At 34.4% G+C, this 9,864-nt stretch overlaps 1 long non-coding RNA gene across 1 annotated transcript; it reads left to right on the forward strand.

Moving 5' to 3' along the window:
* Positions 1–3,790: 3,790 nt before the first annotated feature.
* On the forward strand, positions 3,791–9,534 carry LOC123573639 (uncharacterized). Its single transcript, XR_010587036.2, has 2 exons — positions 3,791–3,864; positions 9,412–9,534. It is a non-coding gene; the product is annotated as an uncharacterized lncRNA (long non-coding RNA).
* The last annotated feature ends 330 nt before the right edge of the window (positions 9,535–9,864 follow it).

Genomic DNA, 9,864 nt, shown 5'->3' on the forward strand with positions numbered 1-9,864 from the left:
TGAATGGACAAACAAAATATTGTGTCTTCATACAACTGAATACTATGTAGTTATAAGAAGGAATGAAGTACTGAGGCATGCCACAGCATGCATGAACCTTGAAGACATTATCTGCAAAGGAGATCATATATTTGATGATCTTATTTATATGAAGTGTCCAGAATAGACAAATCTGAAGATTCAGAAAACAGTGCCTACCAATGGTGCAGGAGGGGTTCAAGGCTGGAGGGAAATGTGAAGTGACTGTAATTACATATGAGTCTCCTTTTGGGCTATTGAATATCTTCCAAAATTGATTGTGGTGATGGATAATTGTTCAACTTTATGAATATACCCATGGCCATTACATTGTGTATTTATTTAAATGGGTAAATTGCATGGTCTGTGAATTATATGTCAATAAAGGTGTTACAAACATAGTTTTGAAAAGGTGAGCTTATAGGGGCTTAACATTCATTTATTCATTTATCATTCACTATTTTATTCATTCATGTATGCGCATGCACTACCCAAGATTGGCCTTCTCTGGCATTGTCGCCTCTCTATCTCCATCTCTACCTCTAGACTGAGAATGTCCTCACAACACCCCTCAATTACCTTTCAGAGCATATACCACATTTCTAATCATGCTGCAGTCTTTACGACAAAGGATCTCACCTATTCTGATCACTGATGTGTCTGCAGTACCTACTATAATGGGCATGGCTCATGAAAATAGTTTCAATTATTAAAATATGAAATGTTGCATATTATTAGTAAATGGAAAGACCCTAAAACATCCTAAGAGATCAAATAAATATAATTGTATGAATGTATACATGTTAATAATAAAAAGGAAGAGCAGAAAAGATTAATTTTCTTTCAGTTGGAATTTAATCCCAAATTATCCAAGTTTATATAAGCCATGCTTGAGATCAAAGGAGATCATAGCTGGATTTCAAGGAGAAAATAATGTTCTTGATACTATGTGAAAAATTTTCTTGGTATATCTACTTTCTCTGGGAGACTATATATTTGTTATCAAATTTTTAAATAGTAAATGAGCCCCAAGAAGCCACTGCTAGATCTTGATCAAAAAGGCCCCAAATGCGAGTGAAATTCAGTACATGAATAGTCCACCTTTTCACTGTCTCTGTCTAATCCAAAACCAATTCCTATTGGTAATAACACTTAAATACAAACTGAATATTCCCCCATTTTTATTTCTACTTCCATTGCTTTGTCTCTGGCATTTGCAGTTTCCTGCCTAGACCACTGTAACCACAGCCTAACTACCCTCTCTACCAGCAGGAGAGAGAAGCTCACATTCTTCTTCAGTGAATTAGTGATTCACAGATGCCATGGCAAAGAAAACCCTTGAGTGGCTAACTACAGTATGCATATCTGCAACTATGACTGTTTTACTTTCTCTTTTTTCAGTTAGTACATATAAAGAGATGATCGGACACCTATCAACAAAGACCACTATTAATCATCTTTATGTTCATGTCTGGAACATAGTAGATGTTGTATAGTTATTTGTTTAGTTGAATGGATCTGTCACTCCTAAAAGCCTAATACATGCTTTGTATATGAGAAAGGTTTAATAATGTTAAACAAATGAATGGTATTTCTATATGCTATATATTCACATAGATGCATATTCTATGTGTTCATTATTTAGTCTTTCTTCTAAAGTCCTCCTTGGATGGGGTGAGAAAGCAAAAACCTTGAAAACAGCAGGAGTCTACTTCTACATATGGTGCTTTAAGAAACTGATGTGTCTTAAAACCAAAGCAAATCCCATTAACAGAATAAAACCCCAGTATACACTTACAGTGCTGAGAAGATGATATTTAATGGAATCCTGTAAGTAGCTACCTTGAAATTGCCATCTTGTTCCAAGAAGGTTTCTAGATTATTTTAGTATTTTTATGTAAATTTATAATACCTTGAATTCTAAAAGCTGTTTTATCAAGAATTTTTCCACTGTGTAGAATTAGCCTATTAGGTTTATTCCATTTTTACCTTTCTTGTAAAGATTTAATACATATTTAGTTATGACCTAATAAAGACCTTGTACAACAAAACATACTGATGCTCAAGTAGCTGCTCTATTGTGGTGCCATAAGCAGCACAAAGGGCTTATTTTGTTCCTGCTTCTGGTTCTGTATTGGCTCATTACCAGAGACATTTAACTCAGATAGCTAGATCTACTGTGTGTCCTTTGGTAGACAACAAATTTTCAAAAGAGGGGGTAAACGCTTAGATTTTAAAAAGTCCAACATATCATTATAACTAAAATATACAAATGAAAATGCATTTTAAATCTTTAAAGAGCACATCTGTGTTAGGTTATCAGTGTTCAATCACCTTACATTATGTTATACACAATGAGCAACTGCACAGCTCCAACCTCCAAAACAACATTTAGCAAAATAAATCCCCAGAAATCCATCAACCACAGAAATGTGCTTCTCATGTTCTCTGGTGGCACTTCCCTTCCTGGTACCCTAGTCTTTCCATTCAGCAATTAACTATTAACATTGGGTAACTCTTTGAGTCTTAATTACATCATATTTTGTAAGGAATCTAGAGTCTTTGTTTGCATTAAAGTCATGGAGGTTGAAGTAGAAGAAGTATTGAGGCACTTTCTGGTTGCTAGGTCTAGTAGTCCAGAATTTACCCAGTACTCTCAGGCTAAATAAGGTCAATTTTAACAAGATAAAGGTAAGTTTATGCATGATCTCCCGACTTTGTGTTCATGTTCAGAATCTACTTCTATAATACCACAATAAGCAGTTCAAGCAAAGATTACCACTAGTCTTACTATTCAAATCTAATTGAAATTGTTAACATTTAACTACATTCTTGTTTTTAAATTTCTTAATACTTGAGCTTGTTTTGCATTTTCTTCTTTCTCCAACTTCTGGATACTTCACATTCTAGAGTTCTTCCTTTACGTCAACTCTTCTTTCTCAACTTTGTTGCTGGCTCCCCTTCCTCTCTTGGCAACTTACATACTAACATCTATTCCACACCCAACCAGACTTTCCCTTGGCCTTTTTCCTCATTTTAAATATTATTCGATTGTGATCAGATTCATTTCCATGAATGAACGAATCACCCCAAATTAATATACTGTAGGTATTTCCAACCCAACACATTTTAAATTAGATTAATCCTTTCCTTCAAACATGGACCTATTAAGAGGTCAAGTACTTTACCTTTCAGTGTTAGTAGTTTTCTGTTGCTTGTAATAGAATATCTGAAATTAGGTAATTTATAGAGAAAAATAATTTTTTTCTTACAGAAATGGAGGCAGAAAATTTCATGGTTAATGGACTGCATCTAGTGATGGCCTTCTTGCGGATGGGAAGTCTGCAGATAGTTCCCAAGCAGCACAGGACATCACATGGCAAGGCAACTGAGTATACAAGCTCAGATCTCTCTTCCTCTTCTTATAAAACCACCAGTCCCACTCTCATGATAACCCATTCATCTAATAATCTAGGAATGAATTAATCTATTCGTGAAGGCAGAGCCTTCATGTCCCAATCACCTCTTAAAGGCCACACCTCTCAACACTGCCACGTTGGGAATTACATTTCAACATGAGTTTTGGAGGGAATAAACATTCAAACCATAGCAATAACTAAGTGATTTTGAAGAAATTGGATGAGTATTACAAATAACAGAGCTAAAAATGACTACTTAACAAAAATTTGGGTATACATAATTGTTAAAGCTGATATCAAGAGAAGTTATACCATTGCTTTTCAACAAAACATTGCTTAAAACCTCTGTTCACAGAATGCTGGCATGATGAACTTTGGGTCTGACTCAAGATGAAAACTCCTGAATTCACAAAAATGTAATGATATGGTAAGTATTTTATATTGTGTAAAGCAACAAATTTTCAACCCAGAATCCTGGGAAAGATCCCATTTCTAGGTACTGTATGTAAGAATCTTACTGCTGGGGTTGGAACATCAAAGAAAAAAGACTAGGGGTTTTTAATCTAGTGTGAAAAATGCTTCAAATGTTACAATATATGTTATACATGAAAAACATATACTTATTTGAAATTTTAAATAACATTAAAGAAAGACTTCAGATTTTCATATTTAACTAGTAGCACTTTGTTTTTCGAGTCATTATGCTTGAATTGACTCTTTTGGCATTGATGCCTGCATTCTTCAAAGCTTCCTCAATCAGCAGGATTTCAGAATGGAATTAATTCTTAATTATCTGCAGTAGTGGAGAGCATAAACAGAATAGAAAACAAAACAGTACCAGCAAAAGTAAGTAACATTATATAAAAAGGAATCTGTTACTCAAAATGTATCAAATATCTAAATGTATAAAACAAAACCATACAATTTTTAGAAGAAAACATAAGTGTAAATCTTCTTGACTTTGAATTAAGCAATGGTTTCTTAAATATGATACAAAAAGCACAAATAACAAAAGTAGATAGAGATAACTGGACTTCATCAAAATTTAAAACTTTTGTACATCAAAGGACACTATCAAGAAAGTAAAAACAAAACCCACAGAATGGGAGAAAAATCTTTTAAAAACATGTCTGATAAAGATCTAGTATCTGGACTATATCAAGAACTCATAACTTAGCAATACAAAGGAAAACGACCCAATTAAAAATTTATCAAAGTATTTGAATAGATGTTCCTTCAAAGAAAATATACAAATGACCAATTAGTAAATGCAAAAATGTTTAGCATTATTAGTCATTTGAAAAATGTAAATCAAAACCTCAGTGAGATCTGAGGTGCCACCTAACACTATTTCCTACATTTATGTATATGAAAATAACAAGTGTGGTAAGGATGTGGAAACTCTTTCATATATTGCTGGTAAGGCTACAAAATGATGCAGGCACTGTGGACAACAATTTGGCAGTTCCTCAAAGAGTTAAACACATCATATGTTCACAGAAAAACTTATACTCAAATATTTACACCGTCATTGTTTATAATAGCCAAATGTGGAAACAATTCAAATGTTCATCAAATGATGAATGGATTAGCCAAATATGGCATATCCACTCAATAGAATGTGAGTCAACCATTTTAGGAATGAAGTACCAATGCATTCTCCCACAAGGATGAACCTTGAAAACATTACGCTAAGTGAAAGAAGTCAGTCACAAATGGCCACTATTGTATAATTCCATTTATATGAAATGTCAAGAAAAGGAAAATCCATACAGACACAAGGCAGACTAGTGATTACCAAGGGACAGTGTGTATATGTGGTTTCTCTTTGGGGTGATGAAAAAGATCTGGAATTAGATAGATGGTTGTACAATATTGTGAGTATACCACAGATCAATTCATTGTATATTTTAAAAAGGTTAAAATAATGAATTTATGTTATGTGAAATTTTTATCAATAAGAACATTATTTTCAAGTAATTAGAATGTTGTATTTATTCAGCTTTAGAAGGGAATCAGAAAGCCCAAGGGAGCGTGCATACATTCACTCTGTCATGCCTTCTTTATGTCTAGTTAGGCCTCTGGCAGACTGCTTCATTAAAGCAAGTCATTGTTGATAAGCCACAATGTATAGAAGCCACGAGTACTCTTTTTCAGTCAAAGTTTTATTGAGAAAGAAATAGCATTTCTAGATATTCAAAGCAGAAAGGGATTTAACATAAGGACTTTGGTGTATTAAACATCATTTAAGAATGGAGAGGACGACACCAGCTCTCCAGACTACCAGGGATTTCCAAAGAATCAGGAAGTTTCTCTGGACACCCAGGTTAAGAATGGTGCCAAACTGCTACCAAATGTCCCAGTTCCTGGAGCGCTCACACAGGCCATTCACAGAGCAATGCCTAATGCCAGAGGCTGCCACAAAACTCTTGTTTTCCAAGGCCCATGTGTCTTACTAGATTTGAGCAACTTTTTTTTTTTTTTTTTTTTTTTTTTTGGCAGAACAGGAAATGCAACTAGAATCCTAGGAACAAAAGAATCTTGGAAATGTTGCTTATACGCTTCTACAGTTCTTGTAGAGAGAAGAAAGCACAGAAAGAAGCAGGGATACATTGTAGTTGCCAAAAAAACAAAAACAAAAAGCCTGTTCATTTTCCAACAGTTAACTGCAATTAAAATACTAAGTTCTTACAAATGTCATCATTCAGGTTGGCAGACATTAACCCCAAATTACATGTTTGCCCCCCACCCCCACTTCTTTTCCTTACAAGAGCTATAAAATCAATGTAAATTATTTAGGCCTATGGACTATATTTTGGAAAACATTTTTTCCACTGGTTTTCATTCTTTCACAAATAAACTTTCTTCATAGCAACTGACCTTCACCAAATCATGTTGCAAGTAGATGTTTAAAGAAAGCAAAAATTCAAATGAAAGCTTCATCTCTTTGGTTCATTTCAAGTATACTATGGGGGGCTCTTTTTTTGTTGTTTTTGTCTTGATACTTTTTCTCAATCTGGATTTCTGGAACAATCTAACCTGGATGATGTTGAAACCTGGTAATTGGGGAAAAATCAATGTATATGGAGGAGATAGGGTTTAAATCACTACCCAAATGTAGTTAAGGTTACATGAATTCCCTAAAATGAATTTAGGTTTGGGAAGACTAAATTCTGGACTAGCTAAAGAGTTAAAATTTTCATGATCTTCTTGAAAGACAATTTACAGTGTATTAATGAATTAAAAACTAGCAAAATCATCCCTTCATGAAAAATATTAGAAGGCAGAGTCATATTTTAATTTGTTTTTATTTATTTATTTAATTAATTTTTTTTTTTGAGATGGAGTCTCACTCTGTCGCCTAGGCTGGAGTGCTGTGGTGCAATCTCAGCTCACTGCAACCTCCACCTCCCTGGTTCAAGCAATTCTCCTTCCTCAGCCTCCCAAGTAACTGGGATTACAAGCACTTGCTACCACAGCTAATTTTTGTATTTTTAGTAGAGTCAGGGTTTCTCGATGTTGGCCTAGCGGGTCTCAAACTCCTGACCTCAGGTGATATTCCTGCCTCAGCCTCCCAAAGTGCTTGGATTACAGGCATGAGCCACCGCACCTGGCCTAATTTTAGGTAAAATGGGACAGGATTCTTTTAACTTACAAATGGTAAAGCTAATAATTTCTGCATGGGTGCTTTTGACATTGTAACCTAATTGCAGTTATATTAATTCTCTTATGTTTGAAATGAATATTTCTAGATTAATTTTGGATAAAATTTTAAAGGAAAAGTAGGTTACTGTTTACTTTGGGCTTTAATAATAGAATCAATAACACTTATTTGCTTTGAACTATGGGTCCCTAAACAAGCATGAGTGCTAGCTAATACTTAGATTTTTATATTTTTCTCTTTGCATTGTGTAAGATAACAATCTGGCCTTATTCCTCTACAGAATGACCTCATTGTTGGCTCATGAAGTAAATGAAATAATACTAATAATTCATGTAAGATATTTTAATATAAATTTATTTGAGTTGGAAAACATTTCTTGTCTCTAAACACGTAAGAAAACTTTTGTGGCATAGCAGTCATATTATTAATACAGTATTTATCTTTATTTTAGGCTCTCTTAATTTACTACCACAAAGTAAAATTACAAATGCAAAATAAAATAGAATAAATAAAATTTTTAAAAGATTACACATGAGAAGTACTTCAAAATGGATTATTAATTAATTAGAACATTCCACAAACTATTATATACTTCTAAAATAGAAGCACATTTTTAAAAAGTCCACATCAAGGTTTAAAACATAGAGAACTGAACCAAATAATTTATAATGACTATCAAGTGAGTTTCTGCAGGGCTGGGATCTTATACTTTTATTCATTGTATCCCAGAAGTAGTCTGGGATGTTCAATTAAAAAAAGTGTTGCATTATTTGTAAATTTTAATATTGTTAATGGGTTACAGCATTAAGTAGATATATTATTTCAAGATCAAAATTATGTTTCTTGCTGGGTGTGATGGCACGAACCTCTAGTCCTAGTTATTTGGAGGGCGGAGGCAGGAGGATCACTAGAGTCCAGAAGTTTGACTTCTGCCTGGGCAACATAGCAAGACCCACCTCAAAAATATTTTTGTTTCCTGTTAAGCAGGGTCAATTAGCATATGTTAGCCTTCTTATCTCCAGTGATAAACTTGCATACTTTTACTTTACATTGGGAATAACACTTCTTTTTAAAACACAAGATCTGTCTTAAATAAAGATTATAGGCTATTGCATCTTTAGATAACATACACCATTTCCCCCTGTGATGTTTATTTATTATGGAATATATTTCTTTATGTGGTCTTAATTGTGAGAAAAATAGGTTAATATATAAGCAAACAAACACACTTTTAATAAGTATGAAATAGAAAGAGTATTTCTCTATCCTTCTAGCATGAGTGAGCCATTAAGATCCATTATAAATATTGATTCCTTTCAAAGTTCTTGCTTAATAGTGTAGTGATTTGCTCCTTGAGGTTGCTTGAGCCTCTCCTCTGCAGGTCAGAAATCTGGTCCAGGAGAATTCCTGCATCTCTGAGCCCATATACTGAGAGGATAAGAATTTTAAAATCAAACACCTTAGAATTAAATCAACTACTTTCATGACACTTCAGAAACTACCATTACATTTGACTACATAGCTAGCACATAAGCAAAAATAATTTGACAGACAAAAATAGACGACAACATTATTAAATATCAACCTGTCTTTAGAAGCTGAATTGACAATGATGTTTGTAAGTTTTAGAGTTAGATTAAATACAAATGAGTTTTTCCACACTAATTTGCCACAAATGTCCTTGCAAAGATGTTAAAGTAATTTAGCTAGTCTTGCTTATGAACCACACTCAAAATTAAGAAAAATTAAGAAAAACATGCCTCTTTATCAAAAAATGAATAGAGAGAAAACCAAGAGAGGCTTGGAGACACAGAAATCAGACATTGCCCTTCAGTCATCCATAATATAAAGAGTTTATCTTAAATATATTTTGGGATATAACTTTTATCTAGTGGAGTGAACTCACTAAGAGTCATAGAAATTTACAGATTTAAATATAATTGTTCTGGAAGAAGTACTACCAGCTTTAACTCTAAAGAACAGAGATAGTACAAAATGAAAAGAGCTTTTAGGCTTGCAACTTATTATGGACAAGAAGGAGTTGAGAAGGAAATTCAGTTGCAAACTCATTTTTATTATGGAAAAGGACAGGACCAAGAACCCAGAGGGTGTATCTAGTAGCCACAGTTAATCATTCTTGGGGACTAGGACCAGGCTCTGATAAGGAAGTGGCAACATATGCCAGCACCAGTCATGAACCAGCCACTATCACATCCATATTCATCCTTTGTGAAAGGGAATATCTATTGTGGGTGTTCTATGTTGGCTGTATGGGGAGTGGAGAAGATAGTATGTCTATTTAATCCACAGGTCTTCAGTTTGAGAGGAGCTGTGTCTGAGGAACTGCATTTGCACCTGGACCTGAAGTACATGACATGATCCTGAAGCCGGAGCCTAAGCTTGATGTTGTAATAAATAAGGCTCTTGAGAGTGGAGGGGTGTTGGGAGGGTATGAGTGTATTTTGCATGTGGGTAGAATATAAATTAATTTGCGGCCATGGGTGAACTGGTGGCAGATTTAAGTCACAGCCATAATGTATTTTGACAGTCTTCCTTGTGAAAAGATGGAGGCTATATCCCCTTTCCTTAATCTGAGTCTGACTACCTGATGAATGTAATATGACATTGTGTCAGCTTCTGGGACTAGACCTTAAGACACTGACAAAGGAGGAGAGCAAAATGGATGACTCGATGCAGTCAGGTGGAACAGCTGCCACTGGAGGGGACTGAGATGACTTGAGTGCTTTTAACAGATCTTCAGAA

The sequence above is a fragment of the Macaca fascicularis genome, chromosome 5, assembly GCF_037993035.2.
Source record: "Macaca fascicularis isolate 582-1 chromosome 5, T2T-MFA8v1.1".
Taxonomy (NCBI): Eukaryota; Metazoa; Chordata; class Mammalia; order Primates; family Cercopithecidae; genus Macaca; species Macaca fascicularis.